This window comes from Balaenoptera acutorostrata, chromosome X, assembly GCF_949987535.1.
Source record: "Balaenoptera acutorostrata chromosome X, mBalAcu1.1, whole genome shotgun sequence".
Lineage (NCBI taxonomy): Eukaryota > Metazoa > Chordata > Mammalia > Artiodactyla > Balaenopteridae > Balaenoptera > Balaenoptera acutorostrata.
This window is the reverse complement of record NC_080085.1, coordinates 115,037,926-115,064,089: the sequence shown is the minus strand read 5'-3', so window position 1 is coordinate 115,064,089 and position 26,164 is coordinate 115,037,926. Positions and strand designations below refer to the sequence as shown.

The 26,164-nt window shown below is 39.9% G+C and overlaps 1 protein-coding gene across 6 annotated transcripts in view; it reads left to right on the top strand.

Moving 5' to 3' along the window:
- The first annotated feature begins 8,106 nt into the window (after positions 1-8,106).
- MBNL3 (muscleblind like splicing regulator 3) overlaps positions 8,107-26,164 on the top strand; it is a 113,060-nt gene continuing 95,002 nt past the window's right edge. For 2 of the 6 annotated variants that reach the window (XR_009006695.1, XM_057538383.1), the window contains exons 1-2: positions 8,921-9,200; positions 9,462-9,656. The gene's annotated coding sequence lies outside the window, so the exon portion shown is untranslated. The other 4 variants (XM_057538387.1, XM_007174528.2, XM_057538384.1 and 1 more) reach the window with 3 other exon arrangements.

Genomic DNA, 26,164 nt, shown 5'->3' with positions numbered 1-26,164 from the left:
AGCATCAGCAGATGGACCAGACATAGTCACTGGCTCATAGAGACTCACCATTGAGGCACACATTCTCATGCCATGCCCCCCCTTTGGCAGGGTAGAGACAGGTCACTTATCTGGCACTCTGACCTTGCTAGTAGGAGCCTGAGTTACTCTGGGGCTGATATCACTTTCTTCCTTTCTGTGTTGCACAAGACTGACAAGGAACTGCCTCTCAAGCCCACCCTTCCCCAGTCCACTCCAAAAAGGGAAGGAATGCTTAAACCTGGTGTCTGCTCTGAAGGTTTGATAAGGATCCCTTGAAGTGTGACTAATCCTGTTTTCTAAAAGTAAAAGGAAGATGTGCCAAATTAAGCCTCCAGTATCACTATAGCCAAGCCAGTCTCTTCACTGTCCCTGACAAGCCCTCTGCATTGCTGCCTCTAAGCCAATGTGCACACTATGCCTCCAAACCTGCAATGGTGTCCACCTTCTTTCACTGATGGAGCACTTACTATGTTCCAGGCCCTGTAAGGGCTTTCAAACCTTTGTCATATTATACATCTATTTATCTATTTATTTTTGGCTGTGTTGGGTCTTCGTTGCTCCCCATGGGCTTTCTCTAGTTGTGGCTAGTGGGGGCTACTCTTCGTTGCGGTGCGAGGGCTTCTCATTGCGGTGGCTTCTCTTGTTGCGGAGCACAGGCTCTAGGCACATGGGCTTCCATAGTTGTGGTGCACAGGCTCAGTAGTTGTGGCTCACAGGCTTAGTTGTTCCGCAGCATGTGGGATCTTCTCGGACCAGGGTTCGAACCCGTGTCCCCTGCATTGGCAGGCGGATTCTTAATCACTGCACCACCAGGGAAGTCCCCCTTTGTCATATTTAATACTACAATATATGCTACAAGGAAGGTTCTAGAATTATCTGGATTTTATTTATGAGGAAATTGAGAGAGATTAAATAACTTGTCCAAGGTTACTATATTACCAATAGACATTTTTTAGCTTCTTGCCCATTCTCTGCATTTGTTCATTACCATTCAGTATCATCTCAGGTTCCATGATTAAGGGTACCGGTTCATAAGGATATTTTATTCACAATATCATGAATGCAAAATGCAATGAGATTGTAATTATTGTATCAACACGTTGCATGGAGGTTAGAGCATGTTTTAGCATGACCAAAAGTTAGATATTTGAAACCTTGAAAATTGGAATAGCAAGGGTTTCCTATACATGTGAATGTAAATCTTTCATATTTATGTTTATTGTTCTTTCTGGGGTGATAAATCTGATGAAATTATGATATGGAGTGTTTTCCTCTTGACATCGTTTAAGGCCTTGTAGAAGCATTTGATTTGGCCTTGGTCATGCATACATTAAAAGACAATTCAATTTGGATGCCTTTTTAAAAAGGAATGCAAACCTAATGAATTTGTCTCCTTCACTTTTGAAATGAACAAAAACAATGTTTACTTCAACAGGTAAAACAAATAGAATCCATTGCTATCTCTTATTTTAACCATTCCAAGAGCAGAGGCACAAAAAAAGCTAAGGAGAATAAAAAGAAAAAAGGTGGAGTAAAGGGGGTGATAGAAGAGAAAAAGAGAGAGAGTTGAAATAGAGAGAAATGAAGAAAGAGACAGAGGGCCAGAGAAATATTCATAGAAGGTAAAAGAACAGACATTGAGAAATGCAGGGAAAGGCAGAAAGAAATGGCAGAAGGTGAGAAAAACAGAAGCAGTTTATTTGAAATAGAAGTCAAATATTTCTCCAATTTAATAGTGTTTTTATTAGCTTGCCAAAATAATAAAATTTTAAAAATTTCCCCAGTTTTATTAGCTTTTTAAAAACCTAGATATAAATCTTTGGGCTCTCCTGATCATTACTCTTATGAATACTCATGGATACAATTAAAGTGAAAATCTCATCTTGCAGTGTAACCTTCTATTAATGTTATTTCCTGTACAATTTTTTGTTTTTCTACAGTGCTTAAATAATTTCATTGTATTAATATATAATAAATAGCTCAATCATTCCCCTATTCTTGGATAGTTAGGTTGTTTCAAGGCTTTTGGTATTCAAACTAAGGCTGATTTTTTCTTCTTCTGTTGAATTATTACCTTAGAGTAACTTCCCAGGATTGGGATTCCTAGTCCGAGGACTATGAACATTTCTATGACTGTTGACCCAATTTGCAAGGCCATCAGCAACTTGAATGAGCCTATTCTTCCGAAGCCTGTAGAGTATTGGGTTTTATAAATTGTTATTTGGGGCAATTAAATTCAGTATCAAATGGTGTCTCCTAGTTAGAACAATATAGATTTCTTCTAGGGTGATGATGTTCCTTGACCATTTATCCCTTGGGGATCTGATAATTGTCTTTTACCTGTATAGCACCTCTGTCTACAGTTTAGATGCTAGTCATATATCTATGATCTTCCTAGCATTTCCACTATTTAATCTTAGTTTCGATAATGGTTTTACATTTTTGTATTATGTTGTACTCTCTGAGCAGTCTTTTCTTTGCAGTGTTTTCTATTACTTCAAAACTTTTAAAATTCCTATAGTTAAGTTAAATACTCTAGTCAATTCCTAATTTTTAAAATTTTCTTTAAATGCTTAATTTTTTATTTCATGTAGAACGAATCATTATATATGGTAAGAGATAAAGCCTTATGTTAATTCCTCTCCATATCCATGACCAGTTACCCCAGGTGAATTTACTTCATAATGGGTACTTTCCCATTGTTTTGTTATGCTTTGTTCATCACACATTCAATTCTTACATTTATTAGAGCCTTTTCGTGGTCTCACTTTCGTGCTCACTGATCGATATTTCTGATTTGCATCTGAATTCTGACATTTCAACTAGTGTTAATTTATAGCACATTCTAATATTTGATAATTCTTTTAGACTTTTGTTTCTCTAGGATAGTCATGCACGATTGTTACTACAAATGAATGTGGTATCTTTTTTGAAATAAGAGATAGTTTCATTTGAATTGTCTACATCTATAAATCAATCTGTGAAGAAGTATTAGCTTCACACTATCGGTCTTCCCATTCAGAAATGTAGCATGACTTTACATTTATCCATATTTTTATTTCTGCCATTAAGTTTTCATATTATTTCTTTTTCTCACACTTATTTCCAAATACTTTAGTGTTTTTGCTTTATTGAAATGAGTTACCTTTTCTCCTTTTTGCCTTACTGATAAATATTTTAATGTGCTGAACTCTGTAGTTTTGTCTAATCACTTGAAGTTAGTTCTGTGGCTTTTCTAGGTATATACTAATGTTATCTAAAAATTCTCTATCTTTAATTTCTTCCTTTCCAATACTTACTTCTAATTTATTTTCATACCTTATTACCAAAACAAGAATTTCCAGAAACACTAAGCTTATACATGAATAAAAACTCCCTTATTTAGGTCCAGTTTATAGGAAATGACTTTGTTTTTCCAATAGGCAGATTAATTCTTTATCATCCTTTATCATGTTAAAGAGGTAGTTCACTATTCCTATATTTTAAAGATGTCAACCATAATAAGGAGTTGGATTTTATCAAACGCCTTTTTTTTAACATCTTTATTGGAGTATAATTGCTTTACAGTGGTGTGTTAGTTTCTGCTTTATAACAAAGTGAATCAGCTATACATATACATATATCACCATATCTCCTCCCTCTTGCGTCTCCCTCCCACCCTCCCTACCCCACCCCTCTAGGTGGTCACAGAGCACCAAGCTGATCTCCCTGTGCTATGCAGCTGCTTCCCACTAGCTATCTATTTTACGTTTGGTAGTGTATATATGTCCATGCCACTCTCTCACTTCGTCCCAGCTTACCCTTCCGCCTCCCTGTGTCCTCAAGTCCATTCTCTACATCTTCGTCTTTATTTCTGTCCTGCCCCTAGGTTCGTCAGAACCATTTTTTTTTTTTTAGATTCCATATAAATGTGTTAGCATACGGTTCAAATGCCTTTTTGGCATTTACTGAGATGACCATACATTTTTTCCATAATAGTGATATTTTTGACTAAATCATCTTTACATTTCTGGGATAAACAATATTTGATCAAGGCTTAAAATTATTTTAGTAAGTTTCTATATCTTATTGGCATCATTTTGATTAAAATGCCCATATCAGTGAGAGGCAGTATGGCATAGCAAGTGTCTGAGTTCAAATCCAACTGGACCCCATAATCACTTAATTCAGTACTGGGTAGTAATTAAAAGCATGGGCCCTGTCATCAGAGACAACTAACTTTGAATCCTGGTTCTGCCACTTAATAGCTTTGCTACTTTGTTACTTTGGATGAGCCTCACTTTCCTGTTCTTAACATGGGGACATAATGATATTTACCTTATAGAGGTTACTGTGAGGATCAAATGAGCTAACTTGTGAAAAATGCTTAGTACAGTGGCTGGCATGGAGTAGTTCCATAGTAAATGGCTGCTATTATAAAGATCATATGCCTAAGTGATAATAAGCCATGTTTTTCTTTTTTATATCATTCTTATCTTTTGAATCTATTCTTATGTTTTTGTATCATTTTTATCTCTATCATTCTTACCCCATTTCCCTCTGAAGAGAATTTTAAGAAATATACCATACGTTTCAGTACTCAAGGATAATTTGTATAACATACCCTTCAAAGGCTTGGGGAAGAAAATCACCTTATAAATCCATCTGGCCTGGGTGTGTTTTGGAGCGTGTGATTCTTTAATATTTCTCCTGTTTTCTTCTGCGTTTATTAGAACGTATTCAGATAATTCTGACAGTTTTGTCCAAGTGAAAGAAAAATATGAATTTCAGAAATTTTCTTTGCAACCTGAGAATGTTGATCTAGTTATTATCTATGTTTGCAATGATTTCAGGATGCAACTAGTTATTGGATGGCCTCATCACTCCTTCTGTAAGAAGTACAGTCTGCATCATTTTACAAAGGGGTTACCTTGGAAGCGGACATTTATTTGACTGTCTAAACCTTTTTAACAACGAGAGTCTGCTGTCTTTTTTTCCTGTTTATCTAATCAGAACCTTTGTGTGAACCCCAACCCCCCAATTCCCAGCTCTGAATGGAAAATGGAAAAGGCTTGTCAGAAATGGATGAATGATCAGTGTCTATAGCCCTTCAACCACCCTTAAATAGCCAGAGGCTTCTGTATGGAGTGGCCACAAATGGTGTCGTGGGGCTGCAGGCTGTGGAGCCATTGCTAGAACAGCAGCAGCAAACAGGACTATTTGCTAATGACGTTAGGTGGTGACAATAATTCCACAGGTTCAAAAGAGAAAGAAGGTGCTTCACATTTTTGTGCATAGCACGACCCTGCCCGCATGTCCAATACTGTAGCATCAGTTGACCATCTTTGAAAAAGAATAATAAATGAGTTATGTGCCTTCGCAGAGGAGTAAAAACATAATTCTGGTAGAATAAGTGGAGAGTTCAAAAATCCCTCAAAACCATGGGGCACTGATATCTGAGAGAGTTTTACTTTTCATCATCTTTAAAAACACAGCAACATTTGTTTGGTGGTGGATTACAATAATCCTTTTGTTACTAAACCATTACATAACTTTTAGAATTCTTTCCTGCATCCACCCAAGTTAATTAGATTTATTGGAAGAACAGGCCACTTGAGAGGCTGCTACATCCTTACCCACAGTCTTAGCTTTACATCTGTATGTGTGTTAAGACATAACGGAGAGTACATTCCCTAAGCGTATTTAAATGTTTGCTTACCTGCTCTATTTGACTGGCTGCAGGGAGAGGGACAGGAGTGAAAATTTAAATCCAAGTAATGTGAAGCACTGACCTTTGAAGATCCATTAGGAGCAGTGGTTCTGAGGCTAGCCCAAAATGCAACGAGAGAAGTGTAAGTTATTCAGAGACTATAATGCACATACATTGTTTTAAGAACTCATCTAGTGGATCAGTGAGTACACAACTTGATTTTTCCTGGGTCGTGCCCCCAATCACACCGAAGGAAAAGAGAAGAAAAGAAAACGTTGTCTAGCTCTACCCACTCCACTAAAGTGGAAACTAATTCCAAGGTGAGTCTACCCCAGAGAGCAAATGGGCCCTTTTAAAATGCTGAGGGGAGGGGACAGCAATTTCCTACTGCCTTTGAAAACACTCCCTAATGATCTGGTGGCATGGAAATGTGCCTGGCTTCATTTGTCACAGCACCCTGGATTCAAGGAGGACAATTTACCAGGCTCAAATTTGTTTATAAGGTTGTTCTCCCCTTCAGTGTGGAAAAGAGAGAATAATAAAATCTCATTTGCAACTTTCACTGGTCAGAAATTTCCAGCAAGAGACAGTGTTGAAGCTGTGCTATGTTGAGAACCAGCAAACTGACCTACTTGTGACCTGAAATTTATGATAAAACAATTATTTCAGCCATGCAATAACAATAAAATCAAGCCAGCTTGTGTGGGATTAGGGAAAGCCAGAGTGTCCCACAGGAGATGTGGTTTGCCACGGTGGGCAGAGGTAAGGGAACCGGTGTTGACCCAAGTTATGTTTAGCATAAAGACTCCCTTGTTGACTCGCTGTGATAACAGTTCCTCATTTGTTAGATCATTGGGTATAAAGTTATATAATTCAGCCTTGCCCTTCTCTCCAGCCTACTGTGGTAGCCAACACCTCTTACTTTTAGCTATGGCAGTTCCTGGACTGCAAAAGCCATTTCCTATATGTCAGTCAACTTTGACTTTTAGAGTAGGGCAGGTCATTTGGCAAGTTGGAAGGGAGGTGGGGAAAGGTGGTTAGGAATGAAAGTGTCTTTTTCCCCTTTTTTCAGATAACTAGAAACTCCTGCCTTCTGTTTGACTTATGCTAGGATTCTACCCAGTATTACAAACCTATCAGACACCGCCCCTGCACGTTGTCCTGATAACTTTCACAGTGTTTGTCAGATGCCACAGAGGGTTTTTCTCAATTATTTAAAGAGCAGTTTGTGCCAGTGTTCTCCTTCCAACCATTATGATCCTGCCCCTATTATCCCACATTTAACAGTGATTGATTTCTTGCCTAATATTAGCTGGAGAATTCTATTTGGATCAGTCGGGCAGAATATTTTAAAACGTAATGAGCCTGAGAATTCACTCCACTCTTCTATCTCACTGCTGCTTAAATATCTCCTGCGATGTTTTTGCACTTTCTGCAGAGCATGTAGAACTCTGTACTGGGGTGAAGCAGTTCATTGCAGGAAAGCAGCCCATGAATTGCTATGAGCTTGTCACTGAGGATCCTGCATATGTGTGTGTTTTCAGCTACAACTGTCCTCCTAAGATTAAATAAAAGCATGCGTTTATTATTGTGGGGCTCCAATTAAGGGACAGCTGGTGTTCCTATTACACTTGCATTAAATCGAAACTTGTAATTTAGCTATCCAGATGTACATTATTTTAAGTCAAAATATATAATTGCATTTGCTTTGTCCATTTGTCATTCAAAAGTATCTGGTACCCTACCTTAGGGTTCCTCCTACCCTTCAAACTCCGTTAAAGAGGGGGAACTATTCGCACAGATCAAAGATTCCCTTTCTGAGGTTAGCGTCTTAAAGGGAAATAAAGGATTTATAGAAGGGACAGGACCCAGGAAGGCAGCTGGTGAGTATTGGTGAGTATATATATATATATATTTTTTGCCTTCAGTGGGCCGACATATTTATTGACTAAGGTCATTTTTGGAATTACCTATTTCACCTTACCTGTATCCGAAGTGACTATAAAAGTACAGCTTTGAACCACACTGCATTTCTCATTGGCACTTCTGTTCCTGCAGCTCTAGAAACTTTGCTGCCTCCCTCTCCCGCCCCCTCCGGGGCTGTGTGCAAGCTCTGTTTGTTCTCGCTTTTGTAAAACCTGAGCCTTATGATTTGTCCCCCCTCCCCTTCCCTTAACAATGAAATAACAAAAAGCCTTTGCAGCGGGGGCTGGGCCGGCGGGTTGGGGGGAAAAGGCGCCACACCCCCTGAGAATAAAGCCCGCGCTTCGCTCCGGGAGAACCGTGCACGAATGAACGAACCACACAAAGAATATATTTGGCGACGGAACAGCGCCCTACAGGAAGAAAGTGCCCGCACTCAGAGCGGGATCCGGCGCACGACTTTTTGGCGGTCTCCGGGAGCAGCGAGAAGGAGGCGGAGGACAGAGAGTCCCGGCCTGGGCGCGGGAGCGGGGGCAGCACGCAGCCCCATTCCCACGCGTCCGGGGCTGGGAGCGGCGCGCGCCGGGCCAGGTGAGGTCGTCGTCGGCGGCGGCGGCGGAGCCGGTGCGGGGTGTGCCAGGCTACCTGGCGGGGCGGGGCGGGGCGGGGCCGGGTGGCCGAGGGCGGCAGCGCGCCGCCTCGCAGCCCGGGAGCGCCCGCGCGCCACTCCACTGCCCGGCGGAGTTTGGCGGGAGTTGCCGTTGGGGCGCCCGAAGCCCCCTCGCCGGCGCCATGCCCTCGGCGCGCGGCGCGTGTGCCGGGCGCGGGGCACGGCGAGGGCCTGCCCGCCGCAGGGGCCTGGGCCGCTGGGTCGGCGGGCGCTGCCGGGGGCCGGCCGGCGGAGGGCACGCCTTTGGCTGCGGCCGGGCGGGGTTTGGACCGGGGTTGCCATGGCAGCCGCTCGCCCGGCCCGGAGCCCCACGCCCGCCTGCCGTTGGGGAGCCGGGGAGCTCTAGGTGTGCTCCAAGTGGACTAAACCAAGCGCTAGGGAGGCGCGGGGAGGGCCGGCCCGGGTTCCGCGCTGTTCCCCGGCCCGCTGGCCGGCCCTGGGGAAGGGCCCCGACGTAGTAGAGTAAAAGAAAATCTTCTGGCCTCTGGGCCCGAAAGGAGGCTCGCCAAAGCACGGGGGGTGGGGGGAAGAGGGGATCCGACGGATTGGCGCCTCCGTCCGCGAGTCCCCGTGTGCGTGTCTCTCGCTTGCCATTTTATACCCCACCGCGGCCGACTCGGAGCCGGCTTGCCCGTCCCAGCCCTGAAGTTCTGTAGGTGGGGCGGGCTTTAATTTGCTTATATCTAATGATTTCAGGAGCCTCGCTTTAAAATGGCGGCATTGAGTATCCACCCCTGCTAGAGGCTCTCCCGGCACCGGGGCCACCTCGCGCAGCGCTGCTTTTGCTTCTGCCGCTAACAGATGGCATGTGCCGCTGTCGCTGCCGCTGCCGCTGCCCCCGCCGCTGCCGCTGAGAGCGGGACCCCTTAGGCTCTGGGTTCGCAGTAGCAGCCGAAGGTAAGGCTGGCGAGGAGTTGGGGTTGGTGAGCGTGGCTGCCTTCCTAGGACGCCGACGAAATCGAATGCCTTTTAAACTTTATTTTTCAAAATGGCAAAGAGAAGGAAAAGTAATCCTGCAACTTTTTGCAATTTTAGGGCTTTGATCTTTCTTCTTATTGTTCTGCTTCCTTCTTTCTTTTTTTCCTTTCTTTTTACTTCTTCCTTTATATATATTGTATATATAACATATATATATATAATATATTTTGTAATTTAAAGGAACTTGCATGGCATATTATCAGCAAATGCTTCTAGCCACTCATTTCCCCGTGGCCATGCGATATCGTGGGCAGTGCCCCAGCTTTCATGCTGAGCCGTGTCTCTTCCCGCTCTGGATCAACACATTTGGGCAGCTTGCTTTTACTACCGGCATCTGAAGGGCCTGAAGGTAGATTTTAGGAGACTATTGAAAAGGTAACTTTAATTTTCAGCGTTCACACAAATAGCTCTTATGGTCAGAAAATGAAACTAAATCAAGACGAGCAACCCAAGTTAACATTCAGGTGATTCGATTGTGTAGTTTTATCATTAGTAGACCTACTGTGTGTTTTTCTGTCTACTGACTATTGATTGGTATAGATTGATACAACAGTGAGGGTGAATTTATTGTTGCTGTAATTAAGGTAGTGTGTTTTCCAAAAGTTCTTTTTTCTTAGGTGTTCCTTAAATGCTAGTGTTTATGAATTTGGGCATGGATCCCCACAGCCTAACGCTACACATGTATTGAGTTTCATGGGAAACCATCAATTAAAACAAAACTATTGCAAGATTTAATTTTGAAATGGTTGATAATTTTTCGCTCTGTTGACTCCCCGGTTTAATGTCTTTGGGTGGTTACTGATATAATGGTTGGAAAGTAGACTGTTGAAATAGCTGTACAAAAGACTAGACATCGGTGTTTAATACAATTGACCTGAGGTTTTTTTTCCCTTTGATGAAAGGCATATTGTCAATGAAGCTTAACAGAGACCTCAGATTTTTCTAGTTACGTTCACATTTCCCATTTTGCCTATGAAAATCTAGTCCTTAATGGGTTTTTAAAATAAATTTATTTATTTATTTATTTATTTTTGGCTGAGTTGAGTCTTTGTTGCTGGGCATGGGCTTTCTCTGGTTGCAGCGAGCAGGGGCTACTCTTCATTGTGGTGCGTGGGCTTCTCATTGCAGTGGCTTCTCTTGTTGCGGAGCTCGGGCTCTAGGCGTGCGGGCTTCAGTAGTTGTGGCTCGCGGGCTCTAGAGCACAGGCTCAGTAGTTGTGGCGCACGGGCTTAGTTGCTCCGTGGCATGTGGGATCTTCCCGCACCAGGGCTCGAACCTGTGTCTCCTGCATTGGCAGGCGGATTCTTAACCACTGCACCACCAGGGAAGCCTTAATGTTTAAATACTTTTAAAAGTTGTTTTAAAAATGTTTCTCAATATGTAATACTTTGGGGGGATGCTTTCATATTTATTGAAACTTCCCTAAACATAGCCTAAAAGGGCTTCTGCCCATAGCCCAGCTGATACTATTCTACCTCTGTCCACTTTCGACTTCTCCCAAAGCAGTAGAAGCTACTTGGCTGGCAGATTCTCCTGTTATTAAATTAAGCAAGCTTCTGGGGAGTGGCGGGGGAAAAGAGATTGTTTTGCACTTATTAGAAATGGTGCAGTTTTGCTGCCTAGGTGCTGTAGTGTGCCTAAAAAGAACTGAACTGTTTGCAGTGGAGTTACTATGTAATCCGTTTTCCAGATTATTGTTGGGAGAAGTGTTTGGGGCAGTTCATTGCTTCACATCTGAAAGGAGAGTTCCTCCTGCAGGTAGAGAAATAGATACTTGCATTTTTGCAAGAGAGCAGGGGTGACCAAAAGCAATTTCCCCCATTTTTAGTGATTACATCCTTAGATTCCAGCTCGTGAAGCTTTGCTTCCTCATGTGCTGCCTTGTTGCTGAATGACTTTGGACCAAATGCATCCTTAAAAAGGGGGTGCCAGGGGGGTGCTAAACCTTGGGCCCAGAACAGACAAGCTGAACTAGTGTCAGAGACATTAGGAAGACATTTTGCCAGTTAAACATTCTGTGGCTTCATATAGTGATGAGATTGGAGACCTTGTGTGAAAACAAGTGAAGGAGTTTGTCAGAAAAAAAAAATATTTTGAGAATTGATATAGTGCTGGGTTAGGGGTGGTGACTGAATGTTTCGCTCTGTTTCTAAGAGCTACTTCATTTCTCTAATTTCCTTCGCTGCTTTAAACCCTCATAATGATTCCCAGGACTATTATAAAGTCCCTTTTTCCCCTCAACTGTCCACTCAAGGCATTTCACAACAGCTGCTTTTTAAGGGAGATGAAACCTGTGATTCTGAGCTGGTATCCGAATTCTCCTTGGTAATCTCCTGAACCTACCTTTTACCTAAGCGATGCTTTGCACAAATTAGGTGCTTAATAAATGTCGAGTTAAAAAGAAAAATGAGTGGTCGGTAAACTCACAGAGGAGCAGATTTCGTGCGCAGCTTTTAATTTAAACAGAAGATTTTCTGTTTTTTTGTGAGCTGGCAAGAACCTCAAAATTTGAAGTAATTTAGAACAGCATTCCCCTAATTGCTTGCATTTTATTTGCCTCATGGGTTCTCTTGCTTCTCACCGCAATGCTAGGCACTTGTGTAATTCATCCTTCTGACCAGTAGGTGTATTATTATCTGGCCAGCTCTACCATATGAAAAAGTAATCCCAGCAGCCTGGGGAAGAAAGGTTTTGTCTTTGGAGGCTGTACAGTACTGCACGTGCTGGAACAGTGGCCATATGTGGGCTGCTGTTCAGATGCTGACAATTTTGTTCTCCACCCAACTGTCTTTATATGCGAGACGGAAGGGAAGGAAAGAAGAGAGTGAGAAACCCTAACGTGATGAAGATTTAACTTCCGAAAAATGTCCACTTATCCTGCTTAACAGCACAGTCAATTCAGGAAGGTGGCAGAATTGTTCTGTTTCGAAATAAATCACGTCGTCTGATAGGATTACAAACAGGGATTGGGGCCTAGCAGACAAGAATAAATTACAGTCCGTGTTTGACAAGTAATTTGATCCTGTAATTAAAGTTAGATAATGGTCACTGCCATGTTAAAACTATCAGGTGTCTGAAAGAGCAGTCAAGCTCCACTCCCCTTCACTTCGTTAAGGTGCTTCCATAAAGTTGAGTTTTCTTATAACAATGTCTAGTAGGGTGAACAGATGGATTTGTCTCCCATTATAAACGTATGTGATGTCAAGAAAGTAGAAATCAGAAGTTTTGTTTCTTTGGGGGATTTTTCTGCCTCTCCCTACGTGTGACGCCGTTCTCGATTCAAAAAAATAGAAAGAAACCCGTGCCTCAGATAAAATGAAGTGGGCCTTTTTCCTCTAAGAGAATAAACTGTTTGGGAGCAAGTAGTTTAATTGCCAACCAACCCAAAACAAACAAATATAAATTATGATCCAAAAGAAAGCAATTAAATCTGTATTAACGTAGGCTTTTAGATCTTAAGGAATCCAGATGGTCTGTGGCATTCTGCTCTTCCTGAATGGTTATATATTGCCTCAAGACAGCCAAATGACAATGTTGGAGAGGCAACTTCGAGAATTAGAATAAATAAGTTACAGTTACATTACCAGGTGTTAATGATAGCCATGTGACCTAAAAGGGATCAGAAAAGTTTTTTTTTCCAGATCATTCTAGTAAAGACAATATAAAACCATCATTTACTTCTACTTGGTTTTAAATAGAGTGACAGTGTTTTTAAAAGAGTGATGGAGAAATAATGCAATCTGGGAAGAGGGACCTTATTTTTATTTGAGAAATAAAGGTACTCCCAAGTTGTCTGGGCACATGAAAGCACACACATGTGCACACATGTGCAAATTAGTCTTCATTTTAGGACAATTTATACAGCCGTGCATTGATTTATTCCTGGAAGATTATGGGAAAAATACCTATTTTTACAGCAATCCTCTGACTCTAAGAATGAAAGAAAAAAAGTTTCTTTTTTTAAAAGCATTCATAATAAATGCTTGTATTACATGATTGCTCTCCGAGGCTCTGTATGTTCAACTCCAGTCAGTTAACTTTCAGAGAAAGGATACATTGATCACAACTCAAGAGGAAACAGAAATGAAAGGAAGCTTGATTTAAGCACGTGTGTGTGTGTGTGTGTGTGTATATGTAAGTGAATATACATATGAATGTATATAACATGTACATTGTATATAACATGTATGTTGTGTATATTCACATACGTATGTCACACACGTATATATATATATATTTTTTCTCCCTCTATATGTATATGATCCTTTTCAAGAAACTCAAGCATAGTAACCCCAGAATTCTTTATAATAGCCATGAGAACAAAGTGTTAAGGGGTAAAAAGGAGACCGATGAGAGATTTAGGAATCAATTAGGCACGCTTGTTAAAATATTATGTCCACTCTCAAGTCCTTCCTCCATCAGCATTAAGTTGGCTCATGAGTAGAAGGAGTGCTTTGTTTCTGACGTTAGGCAGGAGTTCGTTTTATGCCCACGCAGTGGGTGAACTTGAGGGCCCCAGAAGTAAAGGGCCTCCAATTGAGAAAGGCAGTCTGGACAGGATTGCAGGAGGCTGGTATTAGACTTCCGGCAGGCTCTGTGATCTCCTTAGGCCGTGGGGGCATCCTAGAGACTGACAGTTTGCTGGATCTTGTTTTCCAGTGTGGATCACTCAAATTAGCTTAAAATTGTCCCCAACAGTTATTTTTTGAATCTCGAGCTTCTTGGCATTGCCCGCAACTGGTGTGGAAATCTGAAAATGGTTTCTAAGGCTTATTCAGGTTTCCTTGAATGTATGAGTAACTCCTTATTAGGCAAGTTCCTGGGTCTCCTTACCTCATATCACCAGTGCCTGGCACATAGTAGGCTCTCAGTAACACTTGGTTAAGTAAATGGGAGAATAGTCTTTCTAACTTGTTCTTTTATTTTATGAACAGCCTTCCTGTGATTTCAGGTAGCATTATCTATTTTTTATTGACAAAATAACACAATAACAAACAGAATATCCTGCTGGAGGCGTTGATAACAGCTCTCTCACAAGTCCAGGGAAAAGCAAGCAATGGCAACCTTTGGGCTGAGACCTCGAGGAGTAGCCTGAAAGCCAGTTGCTCTTTTTCTGTCACCTGTAGTTGCATTTAGTATATCTCCAGCACATCCTGGAGAAATCAGTCTGCAACAAGAAGTTATATAGAAACAGTCCTTCAAATCATTTCACCAGATAAAAAAAGGAACAAAATCAGAAATACCGTGACTCAGTTGCCTCATGTCATGTATAGTTTAGAAAGTGACGAAGTCAGACAAAACCCAAAAAGGACACTGAGAGCTGTCTCATTTTCAGTCAAACACTGATTGCCCATTTAGAGGGTGAATTTGCATAGGTTTTTATTTACCAAGATACAGGTATGAATAGCGCCTCTTTTTACTGTGTCCAGAAAGCAAGGTCCACACAGTGGAAGAGACAAGAGCTGCCATTTCAGATCCACCACAATCATCTTTTGTGCCCGGAGGACCATCAGTCTTTAGGTACAGCTTTTGTAGTCTCTCCTTATATAGCAGCATGAAGAAACCAAACAAGGGGGTGTTTTTTTTTGGGGGGGGCGGCCTGTTAGCAAAAAATGAGAGTGAAAGAACCAGAGAGCTTGCATTTCACCTTTTGTTTTTAGTCTTCAACCTTCATGCGGGAAAACAAAACAAAGCAGAACAAAAGCACCATGTACAATATTAGCTTGGGCATATATCCCATAGTATAATTCCTCAGTTTTTTGCTTTACAAACTGAGAAAATGAGATTGTCACCTAATGTTAAGGTGGCTGCTTTATTATGATTGGATTCATGTACTATATAGTGGTTTTTCTGAGTTCTATTTAAAACGTATAGAAACACGCTCAACCAGTGGCGGAGATCACATTTCACCTCAGCACCCAACTGGAGTTTGCGTTTGTCCTCTGAAAAGCAGGCATTCAATAAATGGCCCGATTGTGGGTGCTATTTTGTTAAAGAACACGTTGATGTTTCCCCAAATTCTTGCTATCTGTGATAGATGAGGATCCCAAAGAAGAGGAGTGGATTCTTTTCAGAAGTGATTTTGAGAAAAATTTAAACTCCCAAGTCGTTGATGTCAGCATTTTTCCTAAGTAATTGGATAGCACGAAGAAAAACCTTATTAGCTCACCCAGAAGTATGAAGTGAAAAATAGTACAGATTATAGGGTCACATTTTATTTCTAAGGGCTTCAAATGCAGAAAAACATGGGGGGGGCGTGGTCGAGGAGGTGCCGTGTGATCTGATCTGTTTCATGAATGCCTATAGCAGTGGCCTGAGCCACAGACAGGGGCTATGTCAATAAGCGCTCTGCGGCTTTCTGAAGCCAGGGTCTGGGCTGGAATCAGATTGACAGGCTCCCCAAGGGAAGGCATTTTTTGAGAAAGACATTAGAGTTTGGCGGAACTTTGGCCAACTAGCTGCCCTGCTACCATTTATTAATCCTCTTCCTCAGAGAGGTAAACCTGGTTTTGCTGGGGGACTCATTCGGACATACTGTAGCAATAATACGAGGGCAAAATGCTTGTACTTTCCAACTGAAACTTCCCCTCCAAAGCTCTTTTGTGACTGAGAAGTCGACAGGCTGGAGAAATGTGACACAGGGCTTGGCATTTCACAGTGCTAGAAAAAGAAGAGAGTACCTCCATATGTTGTGAAGAGTGTGGTGATAATAATAAAGGATCTAAAATGTGATTCCCTTAGAGAGCTCTCATACATGCACATACTTTGAAGTTGCACAAGTCATGTTGTGGGCTGGTGAGAGAGAGAAAGAGACAGAGAGTCAGAGGGAGAGAGAAACCAAATTTACGAAGCTAGTTCCTCTTCTCTGGGATATTGTAGTCTGCGGTTCTCTCTTACTAATCAGATGCATGCAAATTGTGGTTCTGAAAATAAACCCAAAATTAACAGGAAACGTCTAAGCTATCTAATGTCTGATTCTGAGCACTTTTACTTTTCCTAATGTGGTCTGTTATTCCTGTATTCATTAAAGGTGCAGGAGTTCAAGTGACTGGTTGTATGACCTGTGCTAAGGAAAATTTTTTGGAAAAGTTACATTTTTCACTTGCAAGCTTAGATCGTCTAATAGCCCTCCTCATTGCCCTTCCATCTATCCCCAAATAAATTTCCATAATATTTTTAGCCACCTATGAAAACAGTTCAGACGGAGGTACTGAGAAATGGTGACAAGCAATGACAGGAAATGCCGTTTGCGCTGGTCTCCTTCATAACTTAGTGAGGCCACAGCTGGCTGATTTGCTTTTAACTTCCTGTTTGGGGGCTACTTGGGTCAAAAGTAGCAGTGTTTTCTGTATAGAGATTTTTTTTGGCTTTATTCTGTAGGGCCACAATAAATCTGTCACTGGACTGCATGTTTTGTATATTTTATGGACTATCATGTGGTTTGAGTTTAATTTGGAAGGCAGTGCTTTTACAATCAAGATTCCCCCCCCCACCACACACACACACATACACACACGTGCAGCTTTAGGGTCTGGGGTTGCATGGGCCTTTGAAAGTTTATAGCTCTATTTACACAATAGTGATTGCTGAGAAGGGCATTTCCTGCCAGTTAATGACTGGTCGGAAAGGCCAACAGTCCAAATCCAGGGAGAGAGGACCATTCATTAAATGCCACTAAGGGACCAGGGCGCTTTTATCACGAAGTGGTGAGGAGAAAGTGAAAACGCAGTCTGCCTTTTGAAGAGCCCAAAGCAGCGCCGGCAGAACTAGATACGGATGTGCTGCCTTGTGGTATGAAGAACGGAGCTTCTTTTCATGACAGGGACCAACTGACTTTCCCACAGGGTGCCAAATCAAGACGTGGGTGAGGAGGGCATTTCCTTTAGGTTGATGACCCAGTGGAGAGGGGACAAATAAAGATAAGGGCCCTGAACTTGCCAAGTATTAGCTGCCTGAAAATGGTCAACTCACAGGTGTTAACAGCTACCTTAAAAACCTTTAAGATCACATGATTGAATTTCCTAATTGGTTGAATAACTGATCATTGCCAAAGTGGGCAAGAATTTAGGGATGGAAAGAATGATCTCTTTTCAAGGTCAGTTTAGCAGGACACCGATATTCCGTTTCAATTCCCTAATATAAAGAAAAGGTAAATAATATGTATGAAGAATGCTTTGCCTCTTGTGGAAGCACCTTTGAGGGCTGTAATATTAACCATTTAACCTAAGACATTCCCAGGAAACAGTTTTGTCCGCAGCATAATTCTTGCCTGCTATAAAGCAGCTGAGGTGTGAAGAATTTGGCATTGATTTAGAGCAAAAACAGAATAGGACCGAGATTAGGTTCACATCCAGGAATTACTGACTTCCTGGCCTGTCCTTTGCTCCCTTAGCTTCCTAAGCCTTCAATTTGCTAAAATGTTAAATGTTTATAAAGGATAAACATCCGTTCTAAGTTCCTTAATAGATACCTCCACGTAAGGGAGGTTGTGGGACACCCCGACTTCAGAACTTGGCTTGGTCCTTTACCTTGAAATTTTCTTTCATATCTACCAAATTTGGTGGGGGAATGGCAGGGGTAGACTGGACCTCTAAAATACGGGCCATCATAATAGGCCAGACACCTGGGTTTCTTCATGGGATTGAGAAATCTGTCACAGGCGGCACAAACCAAATATTAAGTTTCATTTTTGGGTCTGGAAAATGTCATTACATGCTTTTTAAATAGTCAGTAATCCAAAGATTGCTGGTCATAACCAGTTCAAAAAATAAAAGTTTTCCAAAGTTTAAAACACGACAAATGAACTGTATACCAGTTACTGTTGTTATTATTAGATGAGGCCTCGAGCACATTTATAAACAAAGAAATGACTTGGATGAACTAAAAAAAAGTTTGAAAACATGATTTTATTATTTTGAGCATTCTTGCATTTGAATGTTAAGATACACTAAAATTCTGCGAGCTCAGATTAAAGACAATATTCTGATTTACAAAATGTTTTGGATTAAGAACAAATAAGGTTCTTCTGAGTAGATGTCCTATTACCTGAATTAACACACATTTGTAATTAGCAACACAGCTGCATTTAAATAATGATCCAGAAACCTTAGAAGTATCTTGTTCTAGGAGTTTAAGTACCCCTTCCATCTTCTTGACATCATGTTTTGTTTAGCAAACCCTTTCTTTGTAGGTTATCCCAAAATATATTTCAAGCTGGTTCGGATTCAGTTACCACAGTCTGTACTAGTGGCCTCAAAGTTAATGAAGATTTACCCTACTATAAGTGAAGCCAATACCATTCCCTTGTGGCGTGTGAAAAGTCTGTTCTATCAGTGTAGTCTTCAAGTGGTGGGCAATAAGTCATTAGTGCATAATGAAGTCTGTTTAGTAGGTTATGACTAACATTACTTTTAAACAAAATTGAATAAAATATATAGCAAGAAAACATCGGAATATATCATGTAGTAAGCTTAGATATTTTTTGTGAGTCTTATTTCAGATCTATGCACATACGTACTTAGTTAGGATGTAAAATGTATTTCTTACTATTTGTTGCTGTTGAAACGGTTTAAAAGTCAATGTTTTAGTAGATGTTATTTCAAACCAGGTCAGAAATGTTTTTTCCTCTTTTTTTTGAAGGGAAAGTGGTCAAGGGATACTGGGGGCTTGGGTGCTGACATACTGAATGATGTTAGTTAAGTACCTTCACAGTTGTGTGTCTGTTTTTCAAACTGAGAAGTGAGACATATTGCTGTAGGAATGCTGTAAGATTTAACGTCTATGATATGTTGTAGTCCTGAGGGTATACACTTTATGTAAGTATTATGTATTTACCAAGTGATATTGATAGACCATGAGACACAGAAAATAATGCTAGCTAGGAACAGAAGACAAAAAAGGACATCTTAGAAAAACAACAACAATAGCTAAAAATCTTGGGATGGCTGGATGTGAGGCGCTTGTAGCAGCAAAAGAATGGTGAAAAAATTTAAATGTAGAAAAAAAGCCCACATTAATATAAGATGAGTTTAATGAGTTCAAAAATTGGTTTTGGTTTTTACAAATCTAAAATGGTCATATCAAGAGAGAAGAAAGCTGATTTTTAAATAAATATAAATGTACACATTTACCATGTGTTGGAAGAAAACCTGTGGGTGGCTATTTTCTTCTGCAATGAACAAAGGCACACATTAAAATGAATTTTAAAACTGTGGATGGGAGGCATAAGCCAAGAGTCTGTTAAATATACCTAGGATATTGATGGGAATGACTACACAAATAAAGACAATGGTAGTCACATAGCCTTTCTAATTACTTTTTTGTACTGATGAGAATTAAGCCCAGCAGTAGGAAAAAAAAAGATTTACTCATATGAGGTACTGAGTATAATCCATTAAGAGACTGGAGACCACCTTAGAAATCTGGACAATTTGTGCATATTCCTTTGAATTAGATCATTGTGAGGGGGAGGAAAATATTGCCTTCTGGGGTACTGTTGCATCTCTCCAGTACATATGATCATAAGGATCTTGTCCTTACCCACCCACCCCCATCTCCAGTTCTCTGCCAGTGCCATGAAATCTCTTTTATGGCTGAACATGCTGACTTCATTCCCAAAGGTCTTTCACTGTGGACATCTTTCAGAGCCTTAATGCACTGCTGCTTTCTCCACACGGAGAATTTGAAATGAAATTAGGCTTTTCATCGCAGACATTTAAATGTTAAACTTAAGTTACTGCTCTGGAAATAAAATACAATCTCAGCTGTAATCAGTTGGTAACTAAATTCTGTCAATTGTAAATGAGTTCTTATCTCCCTCTTCGGATATACCATATTTAAAACTTGTTAAGAATAGAGAAAGGCTTACACATCTAATGGTTGTGTAATTAGCAATCAATTTATTAAATGGGATGTAAAACGAATTAAGCACCATAATAAAGTGTTATACCATCACTGACAAAAACGTTCCATGCATTACTCTATTCATGATGATAAAAACTAAAAAATGATGGATTAATCTGCATACATTTCCCGATCTTTGGAGCGACAGGTTTTAACTATTTCTTATTCTGTTTGTTAAAGCTGTTTAGAGAGCACTAATATGTATGTTTTTAGGCCACAGGATAACTCTGCCTATAGCATCTGTTTCACCATAAACAACATTTTAGTAGCGTAGAGTAGGTAGAATAAGATGTGGGCAGTTTAAGTGTGAGTTATTCAGGATTTTCAGTTGCAACAAGCATGTGGTTGTTTGTATGTTTTGGGCAAACAAAATTAGTCATTGGTTTGGGGTGTCAGCTACTTTTTAAAATTTTTAAATTTTTTATACAATTTTAAAGGTTACGCTCCATTTACAGTTATTACAAAATATTGGCTATATTCCTTGTGTTGTACAGTACATCCTTGAGCCTTTCTTATACCCAATACCTCCCACTCCCTCACCCTTATATTGCCCCTCACCTCCCCACTGGTAGCCACTAGTTTGTTCTCTGTATCTGTGAGTCTGCCTCTTTTTTGTTATATTCACTAGTTTGTTGTACTTTTTAGATTCCACACATAAGTGATATTATACAGTATTTGTCTTTCTCTGACTGACTTATTTCCCTTAGCATAATGCCCTCCAAGTCCATTCATGTTGTTGCAAATGGCAAAATATCATTCTTTCTTATGGCTGAGTTGTATTCCAATATATGTATTTATTTTTATTTTTAAATTTTATTGAAGTATAGTTGATTTACAATGTTGTATTAGTTTTGGGTGTACAGCAAAGTGAGATATATGTGTATATATATATATATATTTTCAGATTCCCTTCCCCTGTAGGTTATTACAAAATAATGAATACAGTTCCCATGCTATACAGTAGGTCCTTGTTGATTATCTATTTTATATATAGTAGTGTGTATATGTTAATCCGAAACTCGTAATTTATCCCTCCCCTTTGGTAACCATAAGTTTGTTTTTGAAGTCTGTGAGTCTGTTTCTGTTTTGTAAATAAGGTCATTTGTATCATTCTTTTAGATTCCACATATAAGTGATATCATATGGTATTTGTGTTTATCTGTCTGACTTACCTCACTCAGTATGATAATCTCTAGGTCCGTCCATGTTGCTGCAGATGGCATTATGTCATTCTTTTTTGTGGCTGAGTAGTATTCCATTTTGTGTGTGTGTGTGTGTGTGTGTGTGTCTGTGTGTGTGTGTGTGCGTGTATACATATCACATCCTCTTTATCCTTTCATCTGTTGATGAACACTTAGCTACTTTTTTCACTTTAGCCCTGTGGGTCTTTTTGTGAATACTTGGCAAATTAATAGTGATAAGAAAAAGCTATGGAAGAAGGTATGCTAAATCCAACTAAACCCCAAGCTGTCATTCATTTCACACATCATCCTAGCTTTTCTCAGTCTGTGAAATATTATGATCCCTTGTGTAACACATCTGTCAAATTTCATTTAAAACTTCAAGGTATACATGGAACAAAAGACCTTCGGCAGGTGAGTTTATTTTGTTTATTGTGAATGAAAATTTCCCTCAGAAGGCAATGAGACTGTGAGGGCCAGCTGTCTTCTAGAATGAAGAAGGAAGGTGGAAAGAAAGAAAGAGATGCTAGATTTGCTAGTCTTTTGCTTGGATAATTCCTTTTATCATATTCCTCATTTTCGTGGGACCCTATTGGCCAAAAGAAAATTAAGATGTTGGTATTGCTATTGGCAGAGTTTTTCCTAACTGATAAGTGAGGAAAACCTCTTGGTTCCAAGAATCACCACCATTAGTGCTTTCAGGAAGCCTGCAACGATTGGACATAAGAAAAACAAAAGCCTGGTCATCTCAGCTCCAGGACAGGAGCTCTGGTTCCTGTTGTTCCTCATGTTGGGTAATAATTCAAACAAAACAAAACAAACCCTTCTTGAAATGAGAGGTTGGTTGGTTGGTTTGTTCTTAAGTGAAAATAAGCTGGGTTTCCTTGAATCCCTGTAGAAGGAGTGTTGTGAAGCACACATGCAGACTTCGGAGTCTTCAAATTTTTAGCTTCCTAGAGCAGGACAGAACTTAGGTAATAAGAAGTCAGAAAGTAGAATCAACAACCATTGCTTTTGTGTCGTTAAGGGTCCGTTTCTGACTTGCTGGGTGTGAACAGTGGTATAGAACTTAACCACGTGAGATGTCAGAGGCCTGAGACTTCCCTTGACACCGTCTTATGCTGGCAGGCCCGGACAGGGTGGCATTGGCTCTTGGAGTTCTTGGGTGGCAGTGCTTATTACCACCTTCACCTCCAATCTTAATATCTGTAGGCAGGAGTTTATATATAGGAATAAAATTTGAACCCCCATTTTCACGCCCAATAAGAACGTCCTATAATAGATGTTTAGAGTCAACTGACATTTATTGAATAATTACTGTAGCCAGATACTCTGCTAGGTGCTTTCATTATTGTTATGACAACATTTCCTCTAGCTATGAAATGCATTTGGTTCTAGCCAGGCAAGTACTCTCTTTGGCATCAGTAGATACCAGGCTAAAAATTGCACCTTCAGCTCTTTGCTCACTTTTTAATACAACCCCACAAACACAAAATCATTTCTTCTTTGTCTAGTCATATTCTCTTCATTATTTGGGGACCATCTCATGACCCATGGCCTGCCGCTTCTATCAGTGAAGACATTTATTTCCTTTTCAGTCAAGCCAACATTAATCTCTTAATCATCTTGATAGAACAAATGACTGGTTTAGCTATCTGGTGGATGGTGCTGCAGTTGGGTGGGAGATAGCAGGATGAAGAGTAAGGCGTCAGGAGTGTGAAACGATGTTGAGTGAAAGTGCCGCTGAAACAGCTATGTAGCAAAACCTAGAACAAAGTTGGATTAAACTTGTCTAAAATGCAGAGAAAATAACAGAGCAAAACCTTGCGAGTCAGTCTTTCACCCCTAGGAGTGGCCAGGGCACCCCAAGGAGAGCATCAGGGGAGGAATCTCTCTGTGCCACAGAAGCAAAGGAGAAAGAAAGTTTCTAGGGGTGGGGGGGCGGGAAATCAACAAATATCAAAGGAATTATGTAAGTTGAGGCCACTGGTTTTGGTATTTAAAAGGTCGTTGGTGACTTTTTAGAGACCAGAAACCAGTTTACGGAGGGTTGAGGAGTAAATGAAAAGTTGGGAAATGAAAGTCGTGGTGATTGCTTTTTTGAGATAGTTGATGATTAAGGATGAGAAATGTTGGAACTTAACAAGGAAGTAGGATCAAGGGAAGGAAGAGTTTTGTTGCTGTTTTTAGGGTAGGAGTGACTTAGATGTGCTGACAGGGATGCAGAGGTGAAGCAGAGCTTTCATCCTATCTTTACTCATCAAGTGTAGAAATGTCTGTAAATCAGCAAATATGCATCGAGTGCCTATATTACTTGCCCAGCGTCTTGGTTAATATGCACAGTATTATTTGTGCAGTCTGATTAAGTAATCTGTGAAGAGCTCTGGTGTTTATTCTTTTTGCCCTTAAGGTAAAGGATTAAGCTTGTCATTAAAGAACTGGGATAGGTTTGGACAAAAAAAAAAAAAAAAAGACAGTGGAATTCACCCAAAATAATAGATAGGATTGTTTTTAAATGGCTTTAGCGACAAGTCAGTGCTACTGAATTAGTGAAAATGTGACTGGCATCTTTCTATAGGTCAGGCTCAATGAAAACAAAAGAGAAGGTGAGAAAAGCTATAAAAAATAATAAGGATTCCAATATAACTGCCAAGGATGGACTTTTACTCTATGATTTCCCTTTAGACTAAGATTCAGTGTCAGTCCTTCATCAAGTTAGAAATTTTAACATGTGCAGCAGCTTCCCTGGGTCACATCTGGCAACTTCAGTTTTTTGTGGATTTTATATTTTAACATGTAATTTAAAAAATAAACCTTGGGTCCAGATTCAATTCCCCTCATTTTAATCACTATCCCAGTTCTTTCTTCTTGAACATATTTTGTTCTTCCTTTATTAGAAGCTGATGATTATTGGTACAGATATCTCTAATGTAAGCCTTGTATATAATGTCTAGGGTGATGTTTGATTCTAGTCAAAAAGAAATGGTTGCTGCTTTGAGGTTCTGAAAATGCTTTTTACTCTATAGAGAAGATGATGCAAATTTTGTGACATGTTGAAAAACTTAAATCTTTGAAGTTATTATAAAGGTACTAATTATCTAAATCAGGATTTCCTAAACTGTGTTTATTTTTGCCATATATTCCAGGAAGAAAAAAAGGGTTTCTTAGGTGGAATGCCTGGGAATTGATGGTTAAAATGAATACCATATTCTGAGGATTAAATTGTACTAAAGCTACATTCCCTCTTCCGCCCCAAACTATATATATACACACACACACGCACACATACATATATATACACACACACATATGTATACATATATACATACATAATATGAGTGGGTGTGTATATGTATATAATTTTTTTCAGCTTTTGGTTTTTTGTGCTACATTTCAAATTACTGTGCAAACATGACTTGTTGATAAGAATTTAAGACTACTCCATCAACAGGAATCAAAATGGTTTAATAACATCTTCCTGCCAAGAGAACACACTGCACAAAATCAGCAGTAACTTAGATTAAAAGATTCCCCCTACTGCAGGGGAAATGTTAAGTGTAATTCTAAAATGACTATGAAGAATTTGCCTTTAATTTCTTGTTTATGATTTGTAGTTTCAACTTCTTCCTTACCATTTTGTACTGGAAAAAATAGATTTCTGTACTATCCTAAATAGAGAAGCACACCAAATGGTTTCACATTTAAGTTACTGAGAGTATATTTTACTTTGTTCAGGTAAAAATAGGCAGCAGATCCAAACTTGAAATAATAGCCTGAATGGGCTGATTAAATCTGTGATCAACAATTTTCAACTCTTTGCTTGATAATTGGAAGAATTGCAAACGAAGGCAAGTTTATATGGTTGGTTTCAATTAAGGCTATTGTTTTGAGAGAATCAGACAGCTTGGTAATCAAGTTGTGAACTCTATGCATCTCTTAACGAACTAATTTAATCTGATATCTCTTCAAAGGCTGTGTTCCGTGTTACCAATTAACTATACCTCTCAGGCATCCCAGCTCCTCTGCCAGGGTCTGCTCTCTGGTTGATAATTATTACAATTATTTATTGGATTCAGTAAAGACATTGAATTTGCAAATGGATTCTTTTGGGGTTTGTATAGTATCAATAATAACAACCCCAGTGCTCAGTGAAATTATGTTTTTTAACAACAAGCTTTACACATTGAAATTAACTAATCAAAATTATTAACACTCATTTGAATGTTTAATAATTAATGATTTAAATAATTAAAATTAAAATACATATAGAAAATGTGTTTTTTCTCAAAGTCTTTACTGCTTTATCTTTGTGCGTGTCTGTGTTTGCGTGTATGATTAACGACTTGTTTGTCGAGCTTCAAGTGGAAAAATTCCAGCAACGAAGACAAAAGTGAGTGATGAGAGAGTATTTCCAAACAGACCTCTCTTAAAATGGCTTTTCAGTAAAAGCCTTTGCTTTTCTGCCCACTTCTGCCCAGCTGCATTAAGTTGAGAGAAACATTTAATTTACTTTAGGATGCCAAGTACCTTGTCTTTTTCAAAGCAAAGGAAGTCTGGTTTTGTCGGACTTGCTGTCTTTTTTTTTTTTTTTTTAATTGAAAGGACTTGCCGACTTTGAGAGGTAGTTACTCATTTCTTCAGATTCCAATTCTATTCGATTTCTCTTGTGTCTGTTCATCATCGGAGCTCCCTCTTATCTCAAAAGGTAAGCTTGCGTTTGGCCCTTTAGCCTCAGTTCCTGGAACAACATTAATGTTCCTAAATATCCGTATTGACATCCAAAGGTCTGTAGCCTCTTTT